Source organism: Gossypium arboreum, chromosome 10, assembly GCF_025698485.1.
Source record: "Gossypium arboreum isolate Shixiya-1 chromosome 10, ASM2569848v2, whole genome shotgun sequence".
Classification (NCBI taxonomy): domain Eukaryota; kingdom Viridiplantae; phylum Streptophyta; class Magnoliopsida; order Malvales; family Malvaceae; genus Gossypium; species Gossypium arboreum.
Window position 1 is genome coordinate 25569603 of NC_069079.1, and position 26678 is coordinate 25596280.

A 26678-nucleotide genomic window follows, 5' to 3' on the forward strand; every position below is an offset into this window, starting at 1 on the left:
ACATTACGATGAGTTTAATAGATTGTGCAAGTCGAAGGATCATGAGACACTTGACGATTCGTCATACTCCACAAAAAACGCGGCGTTGCGTAACGAATGAACGAACGATCATGGAGAAGGTTCGATGTATGTTGTCAAATGCCAACTTACGAAGTCATTTTGGGCGTAAGCGACCTCATCGCATGTTTTTGATCAACCGATCTCCATCCGTTGCCATTGAGAAAAGACTCCACAAGAGGTATGGTCCGTAATCCCGCTAATTATTACGATTTAAAGATTTTTGGGTGTCCTGCGTATGCTCATGTTGATAATGGAAAATTGGAACCGAGATCCATTAAATCGTTTTCTTGGTTATAAAGTTGGTGTAAAAGGCTATAAGTTATGGTGTCCTGAAAATAGAAAAGTTGTGATTAGCAGAGATGTTGTTTTGATGAAACCGCTATGCTACCTAACTTATCTCTTAAAGACTCTTCCAATAAAGAAAACCAAAAGCGGTGGAGTATCGATTAATCTGTAATCAACTCCTCAAGCCAAGATACAAAATTGAGAATAGAGTTGCTTCTTCACCGCAATACTCTATCGCCAAAAACAGGACAAGAAGAGAAATTAAACCTCCAAAGAAGTATGCCGAGGTTGATCTAGTTGCTTATGCTTTAAATGTGGTGAAGATATAGATGCGAATCAAGAGCCATTTAATTATTCTCGAGGCGATTAGTGTGAAGACTCGTAAAAGTGGATGTTTGCTATGCAAGAGGAGATGGAATCACTCCACAAAAAATGTAACATGGGATCTTGTAAAACTTCCTAAAGGTAAAAAGGCTATTCGTTGTAAATGGGTGTTTAAAAGAAAGAAGGGACTCGGAGTTGAAGAACCCGATATAAAGCAAGGCTTGTTGCAAAGGGTTACTGATCAAATTCCGAGAGTGGACTTCACAGATGTGTTCTCTCCAGTTGTTAAGCATAGTTCGATTCGAGCTTTGCTTGGTATTGTGGCCATGCATGATTTGGAGCTTGAGCGGTTAGATGTAAAACGCATTTTGCATGGAGAACTTGAGGAAGATATTTACATGCAACAACGGAGGGTTTTATAGTCTCGAAAAAGAGGACTATGTTTGCTTGCTGAAAAAGTCCCTTTACGGTTTGAAACAGTCACCAAGACAAAGGTACAAGAGGTTTGATTCCTTTATGACTTCTCATGATTTCAAAAGAAGTAGTTTTGACAGTTGTGTCTACTTTAAGAAAAACGTGATGGTTCTTTTGTGTATCTACTTCTTTATGTTGATGACATGTTGATAGCGAAAAGATAAAGAGAGATAAGAAAGGTTAAAGCCCAACTAAGTGAAGAATTTGAGATGAAAGATTTAGGACCAACAAAGAAGATACTTGGTATGGAGATTCTCGGAGATAGAAAAGCAAGTAAATTGTACCTAAGTCGGAAGGGGTACATTGAGAAAGTTCTTTGCGAGTTCAATATGCAGAGTGCTAAGCTGTTAGTACTCCTTTAGCGACCATTTCGGACTTTCATCGGCCTTATCTCCTCAATCGATAATGAGATTGAGTACATGTCACATGTTCCATACTCTAGTGCAGAGGATCTCTCATGTATGCTATGGTTTGTTCACGTCCGATTTATCATATGCGGTCGGTCGCTTAGCGATACATGGCGAATCTCGGTAAAGAACACCGGAAAGCGATTCGATGGATTTTAAGATACTTACGAGGCACTACTAATGTTTGCTTACAGTTTGGAAGAACTAAAGATGGAGTTATAGGGTATGTTGATGCTGATTTTGCTGGAGACCTTGATAGAAGAAGATCTCTCACGAGTTACGTCTTTACAATCGGAGGTTGTGCAATTAGTTGGAAAGCCACTTTGCAAACTACGATCGCTTTGTCTACCAACGAATTTGAGTACATGGCGATTCATGAGGCTTGTAAAGAAGCTATTTGGTTGAAGGGACTATTTAGTGAACTCAATGAAGACCTTCAAATCAACAAGATTTTGTGACGATCGAGTTCCATCTTTCTTACAAAAGATCAAATGTTTCATGAGAGAACAAAACACATTGATATTCGGTATCATTTTGTTCGTGATATTATTGCTCGTGGTGATATTGTTGTGAGCAAAATTAGCACTCATGAAAATCCTGCAGATATGATGACTAAGTCACTTCCTATAACCAAGTTTGAGCATTGCTTAGACTTGGTTGGTGTTCATTGTTGAAGTTAAACCCTTAAGGGTTTTTGGAAGAGGTGAAGAACTTGTTTATTGAAAGTTCGCGATGAAGAACTTGTTCATTGAGAATTTGTGTCAAGGTGGAGATTGTTAGAATTAAGTGACCCAAATTCTTATTTAAATAAAATACGATGGAAAATAAAATAAAAGTAAAATCCATATAGAACTAGACTTCTTTTATTTTATTTTAGAATAAGGTTTTAAACCTTATTAAACTCCATCTATTTTATATTGATTAGGATAAGGTGTTTCAATCCTACTAGAATATGGCTTTGCAAGCCTATAAATAGACATAGTCTATTCCTCTTGTATTTGAGTAAAAAATTTTTCGACATAGTGAATTTTCTTCTCCTCTCTTGCCGTGGTTTTTTTTCCGAAGGGTTTCCACGTAAAATTTATGTGTTCTTTATTTTTATTTATTTTATTCTATTTTATTTTTCACAGTATCAACCAATTCAATAGCTGAAATTCGTTAGTCGATTGAGCGAATGTTGCTCAAGCATGTCGACTTTTCCAATGCACATATAATCATACCTTATTCTTTGGGCTTTACGAGCGTACTAATTGAATTTATTACAGCAGCCAACACTCACCTCCAGCCCAAGCTTCTTCGGAATACAACCGGATATAACCACGTGCACGAATGCCTTGGTCTTAGCCTGGATAGAACGACTCATACGAATGCCTTGGTCTTAGCCCGGATGTAGCCACTAGCACAATTGCCTTGGTCTTAACCGGATATAATTTCCAACATAAATGTCGTCGGGACTTAGCCGGATATCATTCAATTGCTCATGCACACATACATCAATAATCATTAGACATTCATGTTTCATTTTCGTTACTAAGGCTCAAACACAAATGTAATCACTAGCATAATCGCCTTCGGACTTAGCCCGGTATCATTCAAATACTCATACACACATAAATCAATAATCATTACACATCCATATTTCATTTCACATAATTCAAGTAGGGTCACTTCTTGAGGACTTACCTCGGATGTTGTCGAATGGCTTTTACGGCTATTCGATCACTTTTTCCTTCCCTTGTCCAATTGTGGCCCTCTAAGCTCTTGAGCTAATTCAAACAAATTCAATTTATTAAAACCTCATTATGCTAGCTTATGGCGAATATGACAAGGAGTTTAAATGGTCATATGGCCACCCTTTAGCTTGAATACACAATGGTCATGCACATTTTATACTACATCAAGCAATTCAATACAATTCATTCAAGCATCAAGGAAAAGCTAAGGCCATCAATAGGCTACCTAAGGCCGAATATACTTGTCCAATTTGAGGCCAATTATACACTTAATACCACACAAAAACAGCATGCATTTTACTAGTTAATGTTTTACATATTGTGGCTCAATACTTATAATATAGCATCAAGCACTCATATGGCCGATTATACTTAGTCATACTTGCACCAAATCAACAAAAATTCCAAGATTTCCACATCATATGTGTACTAGGCCGAATGTACTTGCAATTTCACAAACATTCTTCAACATTTTCTTCTTTAAACAAACATATTCATCACTTACTTCATAACCAAAACATCATGTGCAAACATATATATACATATATGTGCATGGTCAATTTCAAGGTGTCCATAGCCATCCAAAACACAAATTTTAACTAACATGCAAGAAGCATGAACCATGCTCATGAATGCATCATGGCGAATACATCACAATCATGCCCTTTCAACTTCAATCATGGTTAAACAAAAGAAAACTCAATGTCTTACTCAAGATGGCTACAAAGAAATTTCAAGAGTAGACAATCCATCATTGCATGCATCATCATCAAGCTTCACACTTAGCATGCAATGGCTTTATCACAATATCAACTTTGACCAAATACCACTTCCATGGCATAACAAGGATTTGAACCATGGCTAACATGAACATCAAGTTGGCAACTAAAACATGCATGAATCTCATGACACAACCTCATACATACCTTAATCTTGGTGCAAGTTTAGCCAAATCTCCTTCTAGATCTCTTCTAAATAAATAAAATGAAGCAAAAATCTCTTCTTCCCCTTAGTATTTTCGGCCAAAAAGGAGAAAACAAGGATGAACAAAAATTTTTGTTTTCCTTCTTAGTTGCACTGCGGCAATGGGGGAATGCTACACTCTCACACACATTTTTTTTGTTTCTCTTCCCACATCTAATTATTAATCATTTCTTTCATGCTCCATTAACAAAACATGTTTCAACATGTTTTCTTTGCCCATAACCCATGTCATGGCCGGCCACCACCTATAAAAGGGGGAATTTGACATGCAAGTCCATTATTTTGCATGCATGCTTTAATTAGTCATCACACATTTCCCTATCGTACTTTCAAAGTTCACTACTAAGTCCTTTCTAGCGGAATTCACCTTTATAACACTAAATCAATCATCAAAAAATGTCATACATGAGCATACACATATTATAGGCATCAAAATAAATTTTAAATTATTTTTATGCCTCGGTTTTGTGGTCCCGAAACCACATTCCGACTAGGGTCAATTTTGGGCTGTCACAGAAAAATGATCAAGATTTGCAAGCCAAGAGAAAGCAATGTGAAGCTGATACGGGATCAGATTTCAGAATTGGTTCTGATGGTTTCTTGATGTTTAAAAATCGGATTTGTGTACCGAAACAGGATGAGTTGATTCAAAAGATTTTGCATGAAGCACATAATGGTTCTTTGGCGGTTCATCCGGGCTACGAAAATGTATAATGACTTGAAGAAAATGTACTGGTGGAGTGGAATGAAAAGAGATATTTCCGAGTTTGTATCAAAGTGCTTAGTTTATCAACAAGTGAAAGCTGAACATCAAGTACCTTCGGGATTACTCCAGCCTATCATGGTTCCTGAATGGAAATGGGATCGGATTACTATGGATTTTATATCAGGGTTGCCGTTAACTCCGGGGAAGAAAAATGCCATCTGGGTAATAGTTGACAGACTGACTAAATCGGCTCATTTTATTCCGGTACGTACGGATTATTCTCTTAATAAGTTGGCTGAATTGTATATCTGTGACATTGTTAGACTTCATGGAATACCTTTGTCAATCATTTCGGATAGAGATCCGAGATTTACTTCACGGATTTGGCAAAAGTTACAAGAGGCATTAGGTACAAAGTTAAATTTCAGCACTGCCTTTCATCCACAAACTGAGGACAATCAGAGAGAGTAATTCAGATTCTTGAAGACATGCTCAGATGTTGCATATTGGAATTTCAAGGTACTTGGGAAAGGTACTTACCGTTGGTAGAATTTTCTTATAATAATAGTTATCAGACGAGTTTGAAGATGGCACCTTATGAAGCATTGTATGGTCGTAAATGTCAGACGCCATTGTATTGGACTGAACTCAAGGAAAGTCAGATTTATGCAGTTGATCTAATAAAAGAAACTGAAGAAAAGGTGAAAGTGATTCGAGATTGTTTGAAAGCTGCTTCAGATAGACAGAAATCTTATGCGGATTTGAAACGAAGGGAAATCGAGTTTCAAGTTAGTGATAAGGTATTTTTGAAAGTGTCTCCATGGAAGAAATTCCTTAGATTTGGACAGAAGTGCAAGTTAAGTCCGCATTTTATTGGACCATATGAAATAATTGGAAAAGTTGGACCGGTAGCATATCGGCTAGCATTACCACCTGAATTAGAGAAGATTCATGATGTGTTCCACGTATCTATGTTACGTCGGTATCGTTCGGATCCTTCACATATAATTTCACCGATAGAAATTGAACTACGACCGGATATGACTTACGAAGAAGAACCGATTAAGATTTTAGCTCGAGAAGTCAAACAATTAAGAAATAAAAGTGTCGCTCTCGTGAAAGTATTGTGGCAAAAGCACAGGGTAGAAGAGACTACATGGGAACCTGAAGAAACTATAAGAAACGAATACCCACACCTGTTTACCGGTAAGATTTTCGAGGACGAAAATCCTTAAAGGGGGGAGAGTTGTAATATCCCGAATTAGGGCCTAATCGAAATAGTGGTTTCGTGACCACAAATCCAAGATAGAAGTAATTATTTTATAATTATTTTGATGTTTATGATATGATTGCATGATTGTGTGAAAATTTCGTGATGAAATCCTATGCCTAAAGTGCTTAAATTGAAATTAGGGACTAAATCGAATAATTTGCAAAACTTGCATTCTAGGAGTTTTTTAGTATGAAATTGTTTTGGAATATTAATGAGGAGGTCTTAAATAGAAATTTGACCAATTTCTAAGTCTATAGACAAAAATTGGACATGGATGGAATTTTTGGAAAGTTTAGTAGTAAGGGCATTTTGGTCATTTAGTTATTAAAATGAATTAAAAACAAAATTAAAAGCCAATTTTTGTCCATCTTCTTCATTAGGCCGAAATTTCAAGGGTTCTCCATGGTTAGGGTTTGTTTCAACCTTTCAAGCTCCATAGTAAGTGATTCCAAGCCCCGTTTTCAATGTTCTTTACGTTTTTGGAATCCCGGTAGCTCGATTAAGCTTATGCTAGCAATAATTTAACCTAGTGTTCATATTTGGAAAAATACCCATAGGTGAAATTTGTGTATTTTGGTGTTTTATGATAGAATATGAGGTTTTAAATTATGTTAGACAACTTGTACTACTCGGTTTTAAGCGAAAACGAGTAAAAGGGCTTAATCGGTAAAAATACCTAATAGTCATAAGTACATGTTAGAGTGTGAATTTGATGTTGCCATAGAAGGAAAAATGATCAGCATGTCATAAAACATAAGAATAAGGGATGAAGTTTAATTCCCGAGCCTAGGGGCAAAAGTGTAATTATGCAAAAGTTTAGGGGCAAAAATGTAATTTTTCCAAAGTTCGTATTAAATGCTGTTTTGATGAATGTATGTATTAAATAAGATTAATTTGGCATTATAGATCAAGAGAAACGAGATTCAAGTCACGATTGAGGGGACAACAAAGTTTACGAAGAATAGGCTCGATTGCTAATAATTTTGTATCGAGGTAAGTTCATGTGTAAATGTAGTAACATAATTGTCATTTTAAGAAATTTAATATTGTTTATATGATATGATGCTAATTCTTATCATGAAATATTATGCTTTGTGGTTATTGTTGAATAATATGTAATTATGTGAATTACTTGATAAGTATGAACTATCACCGAAGTATCGATTTCGATATTCCGTGGAAGACGGCAAAGATGTGTGATCGAGGAAAATGCCCGTTTGAACCTTGGGAATAGATTAGAATACAAGTGACATGTCACTAGGATGGTTGAGTTCCGAACTCGTTGAGTTGAGTACGAGTTCGTGAGATGTAACTAGGCATCCGAGCTCGTTGAGTTGAGTCTGAGTTCACCTATGGATACGAACGCCCGAGCTCATTGAGTTGAGTCCGAGTTCACTTATGGGCGGGTTACATGGTAGCTTGGCTACATAAGTTCCACAGGCTATTGAGTTTGTCTAGCTGTGGGTATGGCTCTTATGTTCATGAGATCCGCGTATTCGAATTATATTCCGATGTGTTCAATGGGTGAATCTTACGTGAATAAGAAGAAGGCCTAAAATGAAGGTGACATGTTGGTAAGTGTGGTAAATGAGAAAATTTGACAAGTATGTGCTTAAACCCTCGGGTTGAAAACTTGGTATGATGAAATCGTAGGAAGATATTAAATGTAAATGAAACATGAATGTCTTGGTGTTGTTTATGCAAATGATGTTTTATGTGAGATTGTGTGATTATGTTACTTGCTATTTGCATGTGAACTTACTAAGCATTTGTGCTTACTCCCTCCTTTTCATTCATTGTAGTTTTGACAAGCCGGCTTGAGAATCGGGATAGGTCGAAGACTCGTTCACACATCCGAAGGCTTAAATTGGTAAAATAGCTTGTGTATTTTGAATGTGGCATGTATGGCAAAGCACTCACTTTGTGTAATTGATCTTATGATATGGCTATGGTTTGGTAAGAAAAGGGTTTGTAAATGATTAGCCATTGGAATGGCCAATCTAAGTCATATTTGATGTTATGTATGTTTAAAATGCTATTTAGTCCATGAAAATCCTTAGTAAAGTGAAATTTGCCATAAAAGAATCGACAAAGAAGTGATGTAAATTTGAAAAATCACTAAAAATAGTAGAAATGGAATTAAATGATAAGTAAGTTATGAAATTGAATCTTAATTAGTCTATTTTCATATGGATTGAACAAAACAGGTATATAAATTATATTTTATGAGATATTTGAATTTTTGTGAAACAGGGCGGAGTGATTTCGGATCCTGCTCGACTTTAAAATTCATCATAAACTGTACAAAAATAATTAGAAGTCATGCTTTATATGTACAGATTCCTTATTGAGTCTAGTTTTAAGAAAAACAAACTTCATAGTCATTGAAATTCTATACAGAGAGATATCTTATTCGTAATATATAGAGGTCAGAGCAGTCGAACCCTGAAATAGGGGAGACTTTAACTAATAAACTATACTAATTGGCTTGACCAAAAATTCTATAAAAAAATTTTAAGTCTAGTTTCAGGGAAAATTTACAGAATTGGATTTCAAGTTTTGGAACTCAAGATATGAATTTTTAAGCGACTATGATGCAGATTGCTAGCTTGATTGGAAATTTTAAAAATAAATTGTTTGAGCTGTTTAAGTAATGAATTAAGTCTGTTAACACCTTGTGTTCGACTCCGGCGACGGTTTCGGGTACGGGGCATTACAATTTCTATGAAATGCATGTTTAAGTATGAATTGTGATAAATGTCTCAGTTGAGGTTAAAAAGGAAAATTCGATGGATAAACCATGATTGACATGTGTAATGTGGTCCTGCATGTGTTGCAGTAAGGATTTAGCCCAGACGGGTAATCTATTGATCTCATTTATAAAAGGATCTAGCCCGGACAGGTGTTCCTTTGAATGGTCAAGCCTCCCGAAGGATCTAACCCAATTTGATTTCATGCTAATTACTTGGTAAGTTTACTTTCCGGTTATTCGAGCTTACTAAGCATGAAAATTCTTACCCCTCTATTTTCCCTATCTCTCATAGAGCTCCAAAACTCGTAAAGATTAGAAGATGGTTGGAGAGCCAGCATATTATCAAATAGACTAGCTTTGGTATAAAGACATTTCTAAATTGTTCAATGCCATGTATAGGTCTTTTGAGTATTTTGTTATATGTGTCATTTGATTTGCCAAATGAAGGCTTGTAAAGATAAATTTATCTTTTTGTTTATGGCCATAGAGATCGGCTTGTTTTGAAGTAGGTTATGATCTACAAGATTTCCATGCAAGTTTATAATCATGTGTGATGGTTAAATTCCAATTGGCAATGAGTCATAAGAACGAGCCAATCTTGAACATATTAAAGTGGTATGACAACACATAAATACAAGAAGGGAAATAACCTAGCATACACGAAACCAATGATCTGAGGTTTCCATGCAATGAGTTTTTGCAAAGATCATTTATGAGATCATAATTATGTTTTACTTTGTTTTTAATATTCATTAAGTATAAGTGTTAAAAGGGGGTGACCATAGGCTTGAAAAATAGCCTAATAGGATCTACACGGTTGGGTACACGGGCATGTGCCTAGGCCGTGTGTGACACACGGGCCACACCCGTGGGCGTGTGGCATGGTCATGTGTCTCCTGCATCTAAAATGGTAAGTCTGTTAAATGAACACGGGCTAGACACAAGGGTGTGTCTCTTGGCCGTGTAAATTTAACAAAATGATCAAGTCTTGGACACAGGGTGATTACACGGGCGTGTCTCAAGTCACACGGGCGTGTGACACTTCAAGTTGAAAAAAAATTTCTAAGGTGCCCAAAGTTTATCAAACATTCTCGGTTTTGTCCCGCACCGCCTCAAGGCATCTTTTAGCTCTCGAAGACCTATTTAAGGGAAAGGATATACATATTTGAAAAGTTTAAATTTTAGAGCACGACTTAGTGACTTGATTTAATATGTTTATGAACGTGAAATCCCAGTAACGCCTCGAACCCTATCCCGGCGTCGGATACGGGTGACGGGTGTTAAAAAGTCGACATGCCTGTGTGGCCCACACGCCCAGATTGGCCTTGCCCGTGTGGACAATGACCTGGCCCAAAACCCACACGCCTAACTTGGCCTTGCCCGTATGGAAAACGACCTGGCCCAAAACCCACACACCTAACTTGGCCTAGCCTGTGTGGTTCACACGGCCATGCCCACACCATCACACGGTCGTGTCCTAGGCATGACCTCTCCTTTGTGAGACACACGACCGTATGAGCCACATGGCCAACCACATGGGCATCCACACGCCGGTGTAGCATCGACAAAATAGTTTTTCAGCTTTTGCCTATGTTTAATTCTTAGTGTTTCGGGTACACACCTGGTACGATTTTCATGCTAAAACAATCCCGACCCTTACGAAACCTAAAAATAGAGTACCCAACATGAAATTAGCAATCAAATCACGAAATGAACAAAACGCACTCACTTACTGCCAGCACACTCGTTTATTCGCACAGGCTAGACCTTCGGAGTGGAACTACTATTTCGCCGTCGTCTCCTACACATCAGATTTACAAACTTCAACCTTCAATAAATAAAATCTAAACGAATACAAACAAATCCATTTACCAATTTCACAAAACCAAGGATTCCAAATGCCCAAGAATAAAGTTTAAAGATAGAATCAGGAAAACGAGGAAGGGAAATTTTTTTACTATTTTGACAGAGAGCAGAAGAAGAAAAAGAAGGAAAAATCAAAAGGGGATCTTTAAATGGGAGAAAGAAAAACTTCAGAAAAGAAAATAATTTGGGAAAATAATAAAAAAGAAAATTAAAAATAAAAATATTTTGATAAGTCCCCAAATCCCAACTCCCCACTACATCACAACCACCTAAGAATTTCGGTTCCTTCCAACCTCTATCGGATACCCGAAGCAAAATCTAACACCTATACTCATGCAGGGATTCGAACACAGGACCTCCAACACACCAACTTCCTTACCACTTGAACCAGCAGGCTCATTCTAATATGAAGTAACAGACAATTTCATATAAGCCAATCAACCAAGATAAGGCTTGAATTTAAAAAATAACCAAAATTAACCAAAGATGAGACTTGAACCCAAGACCTCTCAACCACACCCAGAACACTTAACCACTGAAGCAGACACACATTTGTGTCAAATATTTATAGAAACAGAAATATAATATTTAGGGTGTTACAACTGGATAGTGTGATAGATTTCTGACGAGCTTCTGATTATTTGAAAAGTAAGGGAAAAACAATTACATAAGCAATGAATGCTTAGTAAGCTCGTATAAAATTTAGTCATATCAATCCATTTTAAATATGAAATTTATACATACCAAGAATAATCTTATACCAATACCGCAGGATTGCTGAAACCATATTCAACAACTCACAATGTGGCTAAATCCACAGTATCACATATACATATCATCCCTAGCATAGTAGGATTTTATAAAACTTTAAACCTTTCCAAATTTTCTTATTTTTATTTCCATTTCGTTACTTTCTATTGCATTTACTATCTTTAGCTTAAAGAACAACATTAATTCAATTTTTCATTCCCTTTTTCATTATTTTACACTTCAGATATGAATTTACTATTTCATTACCTTTCCACACCCGTTTCATATGCATATCACACAAGACATAAGCATATCATTCAACCATAGCTACAAGCTAGTGCATTTAAACATAGTTCTTCTGGAATTAACCACATGATAACCATTTCAATAGAAATTACATAATTTAAACCTTACCACTCTTTCATGATCACTAGCATATTTTCATTTAGGCACTTACCATATCAATGCATAACTTATAAGTTTAACATTGCATAATCCAACCAAAAATTAGCCAAAGCCTAAGCATTTACACCAACCATGTTAGCATACAAGATATAAATTGTAGGCACATTAACATAAATAGCCATTTAGTCACAACATTTATCTCATGAGTTTATAACTCATCTCAACCTATATAATTTTCATGTATCATCAAATCAAGAATGTTCATATATGTACATGTCATAAAACATTTCATTCTCTTACCATTTCTTATTCAAATAATTCCCGTTAAGCCATTCAGAATACCGTTGGATATTCAGGATAGCTCAAACATAGAGTGCTAACTCATATAACTGTAATATGTCAATTCCTATACATGTATGCTCACACGAGCTATGAAAATAGGTCTACCCACATGAGCTGTGGGTCGGAACGTATCTACACGATGCTGCTCACACGAGCTATGAAGTCTCTGCAACACATGCCGGACCTCAGCCATCAGTAGGACGTTCAGAACCAGCACCCAAATCATGTAAACCCTAATGACATGTCATTTGTATCCTACAAATTCCTAAGGTTCAAGCAAGGCTTGGTAATCGTCGTACGTTATTGGATTTACGTTGTTGGATTTACGTCGTTTCATAACATGGTAAATTACATGCAAACATAAATATATATATTGATTTAATCACATATTAACATTCAATTTAATCAAAATTATTCATAATACTGTTCATACGAACTTACTTGGCTAAATTGTAGAAATACCAAAGTTTAGGGGCATTTTGGTAATTTTCTATTTTTCTTGATTTTCTACCCGATCTTGATCGAAAATAATAATTTCATTCAATATATTAATTTAGACAATAAAAAAATTTCATTTCATGAAATTTTGTCACTTTTGAAATTTTAACAAAATTGCCCCTAAATTTCTACTTTTATTTAATTTAGTCCTTGAGCCCAAAATATGCAAATTAACCATTTTTACACAAAGTTGAGCTTAGAGGAATGCTCATGGTATCCAAAACAGCCCATTCATACAACAATTTTACATTTAATCCTTGCATTTTTACTATTTTAACAATTTAGTCCCCAATCAGAAAATTCATTAAAAATTAATTAATAAAACACTTTTAAATAACAACTAATATTTCAAATTCATCATTTAACATCTAAAATCACAAGGTTCATCAATGGAAACATTCAAAATCTTTAACAGTTTCAAAATCGAAGGTACGGGCTAGCTGGACCTAGTTGCAATGATCTTAAAAACATAAAAATGATTAGAAACGAGGCTAAAATGGACTTACATGGATCAAATGAAACATGGCTGAAAGCGTCATCTCAACATCCATGGTGTTTTCGGTTATTGAAGAAGAAAACCAAAAAGATGATATCAAATTAACCTTTTGTTTTTATTTTATTTTAATTTAATTTATCAAATTACCATTTTAACCTTGGTTAATAAACGAATAAAACACCAATTTCATGACCATAATTGTCCATCACATAAATATATGGCATAATTACCATCAAAGGAAGGTTTAATTTTAAAATTGGTCCTTCAATTAAATTAAATTCTAACTGAATAAACTTATTTACAATTTAATCATAAACTAATTAGGACTAAAAGAACAATTAATCCAAAAGCTATTGGATTCAATCATAACACCACTGCTTGGAAACTTTGACCATGGTTTAATTTCCATTTAAGTCCCTTTTCCTTTATTCAATTAACCATTTAATCACTCAAACCAAATAGTGATCAAATTTTACATCTTTTACAATTTAGTCCTTTTTAAACTAATTAGGATTAAAATTTTTAAACGAATTTTTAATATGACCTTAATGACACTCTGTAAATATTTTTATAAATATTTACGGCTTGGTTTATAGAAAAGAGGTCCTGATATCTCATTTTCTAAAACCATAAAACCTTAGCGTCTTACCACATGAACTTAATCAATCGCTTATATAACAAGAATCATTATATCAAAAATCTTATTAAAACCATGTTTGACTCGTAAATATTAAATAATAATATTTACGAATTTAGTTGTCAAATTTCATGACCCCAAAACTACTATTTTCGATACCACTAAAAAACGAGCTGTTTCATGGTCCATCCTTATCAATGTCCATAAGACCTATTTATTACTAAATCTTTGCTTGTTCTTATAGAGGTTGTTGGATTTGAGCTTTTATTCTTTTCAGATTAAAAAATGATAATTACATTTTATAAGAATTGCGTAACCAATCATGCTAGTTACGTATATGTGTCGTAACTTAAATTGGAATTTTGGTTTTTTATTTATTTATTACGATATCCATTTTTGTGAATTGTTTGTTTTGAGCTATACGATTTGTTCATTTCTCAACATGGTTTTGCACTAAATTGTTACTCGAATAATTTCGAGGAAATGATGTATACCTTAATACTATTGGAGTAACAATTTAGTGCAAAACCACTGTTTTCGATGCCACTAAAAAATTATGTTAAAATTGGAGTAACATATACGTATCATAACAATTAGTGCCTTCCTTCTTTGACAAGTGTTCTTGTTTTTCTTTTTCAATAATGGTTAAATTTCAATTTTGATCTCTCTATTTCTTTAAATTATATAAAATTGTCAAATTTCAATTTCAAACCCTATATTTACTTAAATTTAAAATTTAATCTTTATACTTTAATTTTGACATAATTTGATACCTTAAAATTTATAATGCCATTAGTCAACCTAAATATTTTATTCTAACTAAAAATTTGACATGAGAATTTTAAGAATTGTTACAATTGTTAAAATTGTTTTTTAAAAATTTAGGTCCATTAGAATGTCATTTTTTGTCACATGATTATCAAATACTTTTTAATTATAAATCTGTTAAACGACTACATGATTTTAGGAAATAGATTATTGGTGGACTTCACCAAGTGTAAGAGGAGGAGACAAATATGGAAAAAAACTTTAGTGGAAGGATGTGCATAGTAGAGGAAAAATGAAAAAAACAAAAGAGAGGAGAATGAAAAGTCACAGTAAATTAGTAGAATAGAAGTAGGAGAAAACTCTTTGAGAACTAACAACAATCTGAATAAGATAGAAAGGGAGGATTGCAACGCAAAGAATACCAGTATAATGGTTCAGGGACATGTTGAACAGGAGCAACTTTAGAAGCTTCAAATATGCTTGATGGGAACAATAGAAACGTGTTGTGATACAAAGAGCTTATTTGAAAGAATAGGTAGGAATGGATTAAAGGAAATTAAAATCAGAAGAATTCAAGAAGGTACTTTTTTTTATTGAAATACTGGATGTGGAACTATTCAATGTATTGAAGTAGAACAATTGAGTGTACTTGAGAGAGTTTTTTTTTTTTATAAAAATTGAACTTTTGTCAAAGAAAAAAATGGTGGAGGAAAGAGTATCATAGATTGAAGCGTATGACATCCCCCTGCACTGCTGGAACTATACTTCCTACAAAAGGATAATTAGTGTATGGGGTCAGTTAATCTCTCTTGGAGAGAATCCGAAAATCGTTAATAGTTTCGATAAAATGTTGATTCTGGTATCAATCAATCAGCTGGAAAGAATAAGCGAGCTAATCTATTTAGAGGTGGGGAAGGTTAAATTTCCTATAAGAGTTGTTGAAATAGGATTATTGGAATCTTTAGGTGATAACAAGGAGGTCCATGGCATGAAGGGAAGAGAAGATTGAGAATTGATATAGGAGAGGGACAACACATTCGTATCAAAATCTGAATCGATGATGAGACCAAGGTTGGAATAAGATCTAGAGGAGAGACAATGCTAGGAGGACGAAGCAATTAATGTGATTACCCTAAAAAAATCAAATGATAACGAAAAATGTTAGAACACATTGAAAAATGCGTTAAGGTTGGAAGAGGAAAAATTGAGTGGAAATTAGGGCTAAAACTAGGTTAGGGGAAAAGGATAAAAATGGGTACAAGAATCAGGCCAGGAAATTGTACAAGTGTACACATTATTCAAGTAATAAAGTGATAAATAACTATCGTCTCCACAGAGATCGAAATTTTGGTAAGAAATTAAGTTATTATAATCCTATTAACTATACTAAATAGCATGAAATACTTTTAAACTGAATAAGAATTTGGTATAATGAATGAATGTAATTTAGTGTTAAAACTAGAAAATTGATATGGGAAATAAAATGTAGTGGCAAATTACAGAGAAAAACAAGAGTAATTTTATTGTTGAATGGATAGGGCTGGAATCATTCATGTGAAATGTTCATATCAAAATAATGCCATGACAAAAGATTGTCTAATCAACAGCTTAGAGAATTACTACTATAACCTACCTCTTTTGATAGCTAGATTTAAGCTAGAAATCTAAGTTACTGTATGTCTACAAAACTTTGGATTAATAACTACAATGAATGATCTTCTATGCACAATTCGCAACATCTATGTCTAGAGTGCTATGAGTATTCTGTCAAATATTCATTTGCATCACACGATTTTAGATCCAGTATATTTAACCTTTTCAGAATAAAAAATACATCTATGAACACAACATACAATCAAATTTGTCTAGAGATTGCATGCATGTATTTAAAATAAGCATAAATTGAATGAAACAATGGTGTAGGAAAATTCAAATCATGAACATTAAAAATGATCAACATCCACCCAAATGACTCCAACCCAGAAAAGATTTAGTTAATGGGTGGAAATGTAAACACTGAATTTAAATTATTCATCAACATTTTAAAGAAGTTTGAATCACAGAAATCAAGAAAACTAAAGGCAGGACTGTAAGATTTCTCGCCACACTCCAGCTTCTCTTTTATCTTCCGATTGTTCGCAAATTCATGTCTGTATTTTTCTATCTGAAGCTTCTAACCTTTCTTTCTTTGAAATTCTCTAATAGAGTTTTTTTTGGGTATAAAGAGAGGTAGTTGTCACCAGCTCTTTCTCACATAAATTCTCTTCCCATTTTTCTTCTTCTCTCTCCTTTTATTGGGTAGATCCATCCCAACTCAACACATATTTTTCATTCGTCTTTTTAGGTTGGTTTTTCTGGTACACGTCCATTTGGCTAAGAGTGACGTGGATAGATTGTTGAGTCATTTCCTAGAATTTCTATGGAAACTCTGCTGGCAACCAATCTTGCCAATTGCCATATCAATGTTTCACTTCCCTTAGTTTTCCTCTTCATCTTCCTGCTTTTCCTAAACCTGTATTCACACAAAACCACCCATTTCAATAATGGCCAGTATAGCACAATCCAAACTTTCTTCTACAATGTTCTAAAATTATCATAAAAATGCATATGTATTCACTTAATTTTAAACAAGTAATTCCATTTAAAGGCCTTAAATATAAATTTTTTCAAGAGTTATCACACCCCAAAAACTTAATTATTGCTTGTCCTTAACCAAATGATTTATGCATATGCATGAATGCATAGAATTGCCAAAACAATCAGTCAACAAATGTACTGCCAAATCGTAATGAGCATACTATGTACCTCCATTCTTAGCAATCTTCTATTGAAACACATAAAGAAAATGCTTACAATTGTTTTAAACCTATTTAGCAATTGTAGTGCAAAAAATGGTTCCTAAAGGTAAAATTTTCTAAATATTTCAACAATTACAACTATAGCAGATCTCTCTAAATATACTTAGGTTATCTATATCCTAAACTTAGTTTTTTTAGGCAATTATTCAATTTTCAACACAGAATTTCCAAGGGAATTCATATTGTCATATGATTATATACTTGACAACCTCAATGGAGCATACACTAGACTACCACAAACAACTACCTTCTTAGCAATTTAACTAAAAAGATGGATGAAACAAACAACTACCTTCTTAGCAATTTAGCTTTAAGATTTAGTGGAGTGTCCCTAGAATATGTGTAAATATATATATTTAGACAAATACTCATATTTGAACTCAATTTTTTGGTCAACAATATAATGGAGCATAAAAAATATTATTGACCTACTCAATAGGTTCAAACATTAAAGTATTCATATTATTATCATGACAAAAATTATACCCTATTACTATAGTGAAATTAAGTTAAGAAATCCTAATTTTATTCAAAGAACTCTACTATAGCCTAATTGCATTTATATTTAAATTATTCTACTTTTAGAAAGTCATTTTCAACAACAGTCCTATGCTAAATATGCCTAAACAACTATCACCATATTTTCTAAGTTTACAAAGAAGAGTTATTATCCTCAATGAACATCATTGATGGCCATATACTCACCTAATCCAGCAGTTAAATGGCACTTGAATGTTATGGAAAAATGACTGTATGAATAATTAATAATGCAGTCTATATCACAACACACCCTCAATCCTATGGGATGCATTGTCCTTAATACATGAACATGACAAAGTAAAATGAATAAAAACTACATAAATGCATAAAACATAAAAAAAAAAACTAAAATGATGGATCATGGAAATATAAAAATCAAAGATTGGTGGAGAAAGAAATTAGTACACTTGGGTTGGGTGGATCTCCTAGCAGCTCGCTTGTAACACTGTTTCTTTTCTATTAAAACAACATCTTCTTGGACTGTTTTTCTGGTAGCTTTCTTGAGTCTTCTCCTTTGAAGCTGGTTGATGGGCACCTCGTCAGCATCATCAGTATTTGACTTTGTGAGTTCATGTTCCTGGTTAGTCATTGGTACCTTGGCCTGTGGTACAGGTACGGTACTGGTTGGTATAAAAGTGTTTTGTCAGTCATTGTCCTCCTTGTCAGAGTCAAGGTGTGAAAACTCTTTCAGTTCTTCATCTCTGCGGGCTCACTAGTATGCTTGTCTGTAGTGGAAAATTCTTCATCTTCTTCTTCATAATCAGATAAAAGTTCTTTAGGAAATAAAGGAAATTTATGTATTGCATTGGTGAAGTTGTTCTGAAGAGCTTTTTTGAGTTTAACATCGCGTTTCTTCACATACTCCCAATATAAAGTCATTTTGGCTTTTGCTGTGGCAAAATCAGTGGAGGAGATTCAGTTTTTCTATTTTGCCACCATATCTAACTGATGTTGGATTTTCTTGAGAGTATTTATTACTTTTTGTTCCAACATATTAGTAAAAGTGTGAAGGTCTTCGGGTGGGGGTGATGATGTAGATGCTGGCCCATATGGCTGTGGCATATCCTTGCCCAAGAAATGTAGGACAATTGATTTCATTATGACACCTTTGTTATTTATGGTCTCTATAAGAGTATTCCCAAAGATCAATCACGAGATGGTTGTAATAACATACTTGGTTTATCATGTTTATTAATATAAGGCATTGCGATTATTATTTCAGTTTCTTTTCTGTGTGCATAAATAAACTGTTTTATAATAATGTCCTGAGAATAATATGATTATTCTTAAAAGATCCTTAGTCAAGTATTATTGTTGGCTAGGACAATAATAATGCATTAAGACTAACATGTAGTTGATTGATGATAAAGAGTTGCCATTGATATGGAGTGTCAGAATCAGTGCATGAATATGTGTGTTAGAGAACAACATATTGGATTGACCCGCTATAAGTATGTTTCTTGGATTATTATGTAATTGTCACAACATTACTCATAGTGATTAATATGTATATGATCCTCATACTTGAGATCATCTTTATCCCAACACCGTGAGTTGTATATTTTGATACAGTCAAACAAACACCGTAACTGGTTGTTCTATAAAGACTGATGTTGGATATACCACAATCTATGTTGAGGGATATAGTTGATCAATATAGGATAAGTCCCTCCTACATAATGGGAGTAATATCTCAGGCCACTTGATTGAGTGAGGCTAGAAATGCACGGCCATACTCAAATAAGTTGATATGAGATGTCATACTTATTTGTGTATCATAGTCTACTCAAGGTATCAAGAAACATGGGATGGACTATGTAAGTGTGACTATTCCATGACTTGTGTCCATTCCAAAGATATAGGACTTAAGGATTAATGCATGAAAGGTTAATCACAAAAGGTTATGTCGAATCATGATTTCTTGTAACTTAGGTAGCATTGATGCATTGCTAGATGCCACTCATTGTTTGTAACATTAGAATCATTCTAATATTACTGCTAACGTTACAAGAACCTATAGGGTCACACCCTATGGTTAAAATAAACGAGGCAAAACATAGTTGGTATATTGCTTGGTTGTCACATGAATTAAATTAATTATAGAATTAATTTAATTGGACAATCAAATTGTTGAACATACTATATGTACAAGGATGTTGTACACATAATCGAACATAATTTTATTGATATATGAATTTAGTTCAGATATAAGTTTAAATAAATATAGTTTATCAAATCTTTATTATAATTAATGTAATTATAATTTTTAGGTTAAACATTATTATATTTATTTGAATGATAATTATTATGTTCGATTAATTTTAATGAATTAAAATTGTTATAAATATATACCAATTAAGAGGAAGTTATATATAGCAAGGTAAAAACCCTAAAAGGATATATGAAAACTAGCCCGAAAATATGCAATGTGGTCTAGCAAATTGTTTAGCAAAATACTCTCTGAAAATAGTTTTCTGGGATTTCTACCGTTCATTGTCAATCGGGTGGACTACGTAGAGGCCGACATCGGAAAAGGTTGCGGCTTGGTTCGATAGTGGTTCAGCATTCCTGTTGCCTAGGCGTCGCTATCTACTCAGATTGAAGTTTCGGTAAATTCGAAATCTTTTTATCACCCCGATTCGTTCCTTACACATGGATCCTTGGTTTGGATAGTCGAAATTTTTTTTTAATTTTTCGCTGCGCCTTGAAGGCACCGGTGTTCCAACAGTGGTATCAGAGCCACTTGTGTAATACGGACTCGGGCTTAAATACTTAGATGATGCAATTGTATGAGTGCATGTTTCAATTTTATTATGTTATTCCTGTTTAAATCGTTTAAATAAAATCTGATAATTGTTTCTTTCGATAAGTGATTAAATGTTAATCATGATGTTATGGCCTATTCGGTTTTATGTTTTTACTGTTAACTTTAAGAAATCTATGATGAAGCAAGGGTGGTATTTACAATTTCCAGTAACAGATTACTGGCCAGTGGAACAAGGGTTGTTCCGATATGAAACCTCAAGGATTAAAATCCTATAAACACGATTCTGTTGATAAAAGTTATCAAATCGTGAGATTTCATTTGACTGGGGTTCGCGGTTCGTACCGCGGGGCTCCACCCCCGCCTTCAGATCCCTATCATCTTTCAGTATGTTTTGTAATAAATAAATTTAATGGGCCATAAAAGGTTGAAAGGATATTTTATAATTCACTTAGTAAAACGTTGTATAAAGTATGCTATTTTTTTAAATGCACGGTGTTTGAAATGCATAGTTATAGCCCGATGACCCATTTGATAAAAGGTTGTAATTTTATAAATACGGCTTGCATGTGGTGCCTTACTACTATTATTTTGTATTTCTTTTCTCATCTTACTCCCTCGTATGTAAAATGAGTTTTTGAATTTTGTAATTTGTAAAAGTTACTGTGGACTAGACGAGAAGGAAGATGGGCCGACCAATGTGGATCGACATCTTGTGAAACGACTTACACCTTTAGGTTCCCTTTTGGTTCTCCCATTGGCTTGGGTTGAACCACCATAGTTTATGGGCTATAACTATTGCATTTATTTATTGCTTTGCTTATTTATGTATGAGATGCTATGGATGTCTAAAGCATGCAAATTTGGTGATAATAAACCCCATTAATTGATGAGATCAATTAAAAGATTAAATGGACTAAAGTAGACCATAATTGGTGAGATGTAACACTCTAATAAAATCTCTCTATTAAAATATTAAGTCAACATGGGCTTCCAATTTATGCCCTCGTTAAGGCCTCGATCAATACTATGTAGGTTTTGCCAAAGTGAAGTACTAGTATTTATCTTGGTTAAACGCGAAGAATAAACAAGTGATATTCGCCGGTTAAAAATTGGTTAATGACTTAACTAGATTACTCTAATAGGATTAGAAACCTAGAGGCAAGTAATTTGGATAAATCATAAGATGATTAGAACAAGAGTTGTTCACCAAATTGTAGGAGTTACATATGATGTAATTAGCAAGTGTTGCTTACCTAAATAACCATAATCTTGAGAGTAAAGCCAAAGCTGACTTAAGAGGAGGTGAAATATGGATCCTTAACCAACTAGAAATACTTTCAAGAAAGTCTTTCCGAAATTAATATATGAGGATTATTAATTTTGAAATAAAATAGTGGGAACATCATTTAATAAAGTCCTTTTAATGATTGATATAAACTTGGTAAATTTATTCACACGCATATTTTATTGTTGTAGATATATTATGGCTGTAAACACTAATACACTCTCATTATGATCGGTCCTTGAGAAGGAAAAATTGAATGGTTTGAATTTTCTTGACTGGTTCCATAACTTGAGGATTGTCCTCAAACAAGAACGAAAATTATATGTCATTGAAAAACCACTTCCTGAGGAACCACCGGCTAATGCCTCGAGGGCTGATAAAGATGCTTACAAGAAGCATCTCGATGAAATGGTAGACGTTGGATGTCTTATGCTTGCCACTATGAATCCTGAGCTTCAAAAGCAACATGAGGATATGGTTGCTTATGATATGATCGAGCACCTGAAAGAACTATATCAAGGGCAAGCAAGGCAAGAGAGGTTCGATATCTCTAAGGCCCTATTCCAATGTAAGCTGGCTAAAGGAAGCCCAGTAGGACCTCATATTCTTAAGATGATTGGTTATATTGAAAACCTATCTAAGTTTGGGTTTCCATTAAGCCAAGAGTTGGCCACTGATGTTATTCTGCAATCGTTTCCGGATAGTTACAGCCAGTTTGTCCTCAATTTCAATATGAATGAAATTGACAAGACTCTGCCACAGTTGCTCAGTATGTTACGAACTGCTGAAGGCAACATGAAAAAGGTTGGACCCAAGCCCATACTAATGGTCTGTAACAACAAGGGCAAGGGAAAGGCTAAAGTCCCGACAAAGGCCAAAGGCAAAGGTAAGCCCAATCTTGGAAAGGGAAAGGCTACACTGAAACCTAAAGGTGGGGTGTCTAAGGAAGGAAACTATTTTCATTGTGGTGTAACTGGACATTGGAAGCGGAACTGCCCTGTCTATCTTGAGGAAATCAAGAAGGCCAAAGCAAGCGGAACATCTGCTTCAGGTATTTATGTTATTGATATTAATTTATCAACTACTACTTCTTGGGTATTATATACTGGTTGTGGTTCTCATATTTGTACTTCTGTACAGGGACTACAAAGAAGTAGGACTTTGGCTAGAAGAGATGTGGACCTGCGAGTTGGAAATGGAGCAAGAGTTGCTGCATTAGTTGTGGGAACATATACTTTATCTTTGCCTAGTGGACTTGGTTTAATTTTAGAGGATTGTTATTTTCTACTTGCTTTGACTAAAAACATTATTTCAATTTCTTGTTTAGACAAAATTGGTTTTGAGATAATAATTAAGAATAATTGTTGTTCCTTTTATCTCAATAATGTTTTCTATGGTTCGGCACAATTGATTAATGGCCTCTATATTTTAGATCAAATGAATCCCATTTACAACATAAATACTAAAAGATCTAAAATAAATGTCTCAAATCAAACTTATCTTTGGCATTGTCGTTTGGGCCACAGAAGTGAGAAACGCATATCCAAACTTCATAAAGATGGTCTCTTAGATTCATTTGTTTTTGAACAATTTGAAGTATGTGAATCTTGCTTATTAGGAAAAATGACTAAATCTCCTTTTACTGGTAAAAGTGAACGAGCTAGTGATTTATTGGGCTTAATACATTCAGATGGATGTGGACCAATAAATACATAAGCCAGAGGTGGATTTCACTAATTCATTACTTTCACTGATGATTTCAATAGATATGGGTATGTTTATCTCATGCGCCATAAATCTGAGGCCCTTGAAAAGTTCAAGGAATTCAAAAATGAAGTACAAAATCAACTAGGCAAAACTATTAAGACACTTCGATCTGATCGAGGTAGAGAGTATTTGAGCCTAGAGTTTGATGATATTTTGAAGGAATGTAGGATTGTCTCACAACTTACTCCTCCTGGTACTCCTCAATGGAATGGAGTTTCTGAGAGAAAAAATCGAACTCTATTAGACATGGTTCAATCCATGATGAGTCATGCTGATCTACTGACTTCCTTTTGGGGACATGTACTTAAAACAACTATTTTCACACTAAATCGTGTTCCATCTAAATCGGTTTAAAAGATACCATATGAGATGTGGACTGGGAAACGTCCCAGTATGTCTTTTATGAAAATTTGGGGTTGTGAAGCTTATGTTAAACATCAGACGTCTACTAAGCTTGAACCCAAATCTGAAAAATGTATCTTTGTGGGGTATCCGAAAGAAACCAAAAGATATTATTTCTTTAATCCCACTGAGAACAAAGTGTTTGTTGCTTGGACTGGTGTCTTCCTAGAGAGAGAATTTGTTTCTAGAAAAGGAAGTTTGAGAAAGATTGAACTTGAAGAAATTCGAGAATCACAAGATACCACTGAACCAGAGATAGAACAACAATAAATTCTACAAGAAATTGAGGAACAAGTAACTGTTGTAGAAACACAACCACCGCGTAGATCTTTAAGAGAATGCCATGCACCTGAGAGATATGGATTTCTCATTACAACGCATGGTGACATTCTTCTTATAGATCAAGATGAGCCTAGGACTTATCAACAAGCGGTGGCGAGCCCAGACTCTGAGAAATGGCTTGAGGCCATGAGATCTGAGATAGATTCCATGTATGAAAACCAAGTTCAGACTTTGGTTGACCTAACCGAAGGGGTTAAACCTATAGGGTGCAAGTGGGTTTTCAAAAAGAAAACCGACATGGATGGTAATGTACAAACATACAAGGGGCAATTAGTCGCTAAAAGTTTTCACCAAATTCATGGTGTTGACTATGATGAAACCTTTTCTCCTGTAGCTATGTTTAAATCCATCAGGATCTTGCTCGCCATAGCTGCATTTCATGATTATGAAATCTGGAAGATGAATGTCAAAACAGCTTTCCTTAATGGGAAACTTGAAGAGGATATGTATAGGACACAACCTGAAGGTTTTGTCGATCCAAAGGATGCTGGAAAGATATGTAAGTTACAAAGATCCATTTATGGATTAAAGCAAGCTTCTCGAAGTTGGAATCTTCGTTTTAACGATGCAATCAAAGAGTTTGGTTTTATCAAAAATGAAGATGAGCCATGTGCTTACAAGAAATTTAGTGGGAACACAATCACATTCTTGGTACTGTATGTGGATGACATACTTATCATGGGCAATGACATACCTACCTTACAGTCTATTAAGACTTGGTTAGGAAGTTGTTTTTCTATGAAGGACTTGGGCGAAGCCACTTACATCTTAGGAGTCAAGATCTATAGAGATAGATCAAGACGACTACTAGGTCTAAGTCAAGGTACATATATAGATAAAGAATTGAAAAGGTTCAATATGGAAGAATCTAAGAGAGGATTCCTACCTATGAGACATGGTATTTCACTCTCGAAGGAAATGTGTCCTTCAACTCCACAAGAGAGAGAACGCATGAGTAAAATTCCATATGCTTCTACTATTGGATCTATCTTGTATGCCATTTTATGTACCCGTCCAGATGTCTCATATGCCTTAAGTATGACAAGCATGTACCAAGTAGATCCTGGTGAAGGTCACTAGACCACAGTCAAGAATATCCTTAAGTACTTAAGAAGAACTAAGGATACGTTCCTAATATATGGAGGTGAGGAAGAGTTAAGTGTAAAAGGTTACACTGATGCCAGCTTCCAAACCGACAAGGATGATTCTCGATCGCAATCAAGTTTTGTGTTTTGCCTTAATGGTGGTGCTGTGAGCTGGAAGAGTTCAAAGTAAAGTACAGTAGCCGATTCTACAACAGAGGCTGAGTATATTGCAGCTAGTGAGGCAGCAAAAGAAGCGGTTTGGATCAAGAAGTTCATTACTGAGCTAGGGGTTGTGCTTAGCATATCAGATGTTATAGAACTCCGATGTGATAACAATGGAGCCATTGCACAAGCAAAAGAACCCAGATCTCACCAACGATCCAAACATATACTTAGGCGCTACCATCTTATTCGAGAGATTATCGATCGAGGGGATGTAGAGATATGCGGAGTACCTACAGATGATAACATTGCTGATCCCCTGACCAAGCCTCTGACACAGCAGAAGCATGATCGTCACACTAAGTCACTTGGTATTAGATATATAAGTGATTGGTCTTAGTGCTAGTGGGAGATTGTAAGAGTATGGCTAAAGATCAATCACGAGATGGTTGCAATAACATACTTGGTTTATCATGTTTATTAATATAAGGCGTTGCCATTATTATTTCAGTTTCTTGTCTATATGCATAAATAAACTGTTTTATAATAATGTCCTGAGAATAATATGATTACTCTTAAAAGATCGTTAGTCAAGTATTATTGTTAGCTAGGACAATAATAATGCATTAAGACTAACATGTAGTTGATTGATGATAAAGAGTTGTCATTGATATGGAGTGTCAGAATCAATGCATGAATATGTGTGTTAG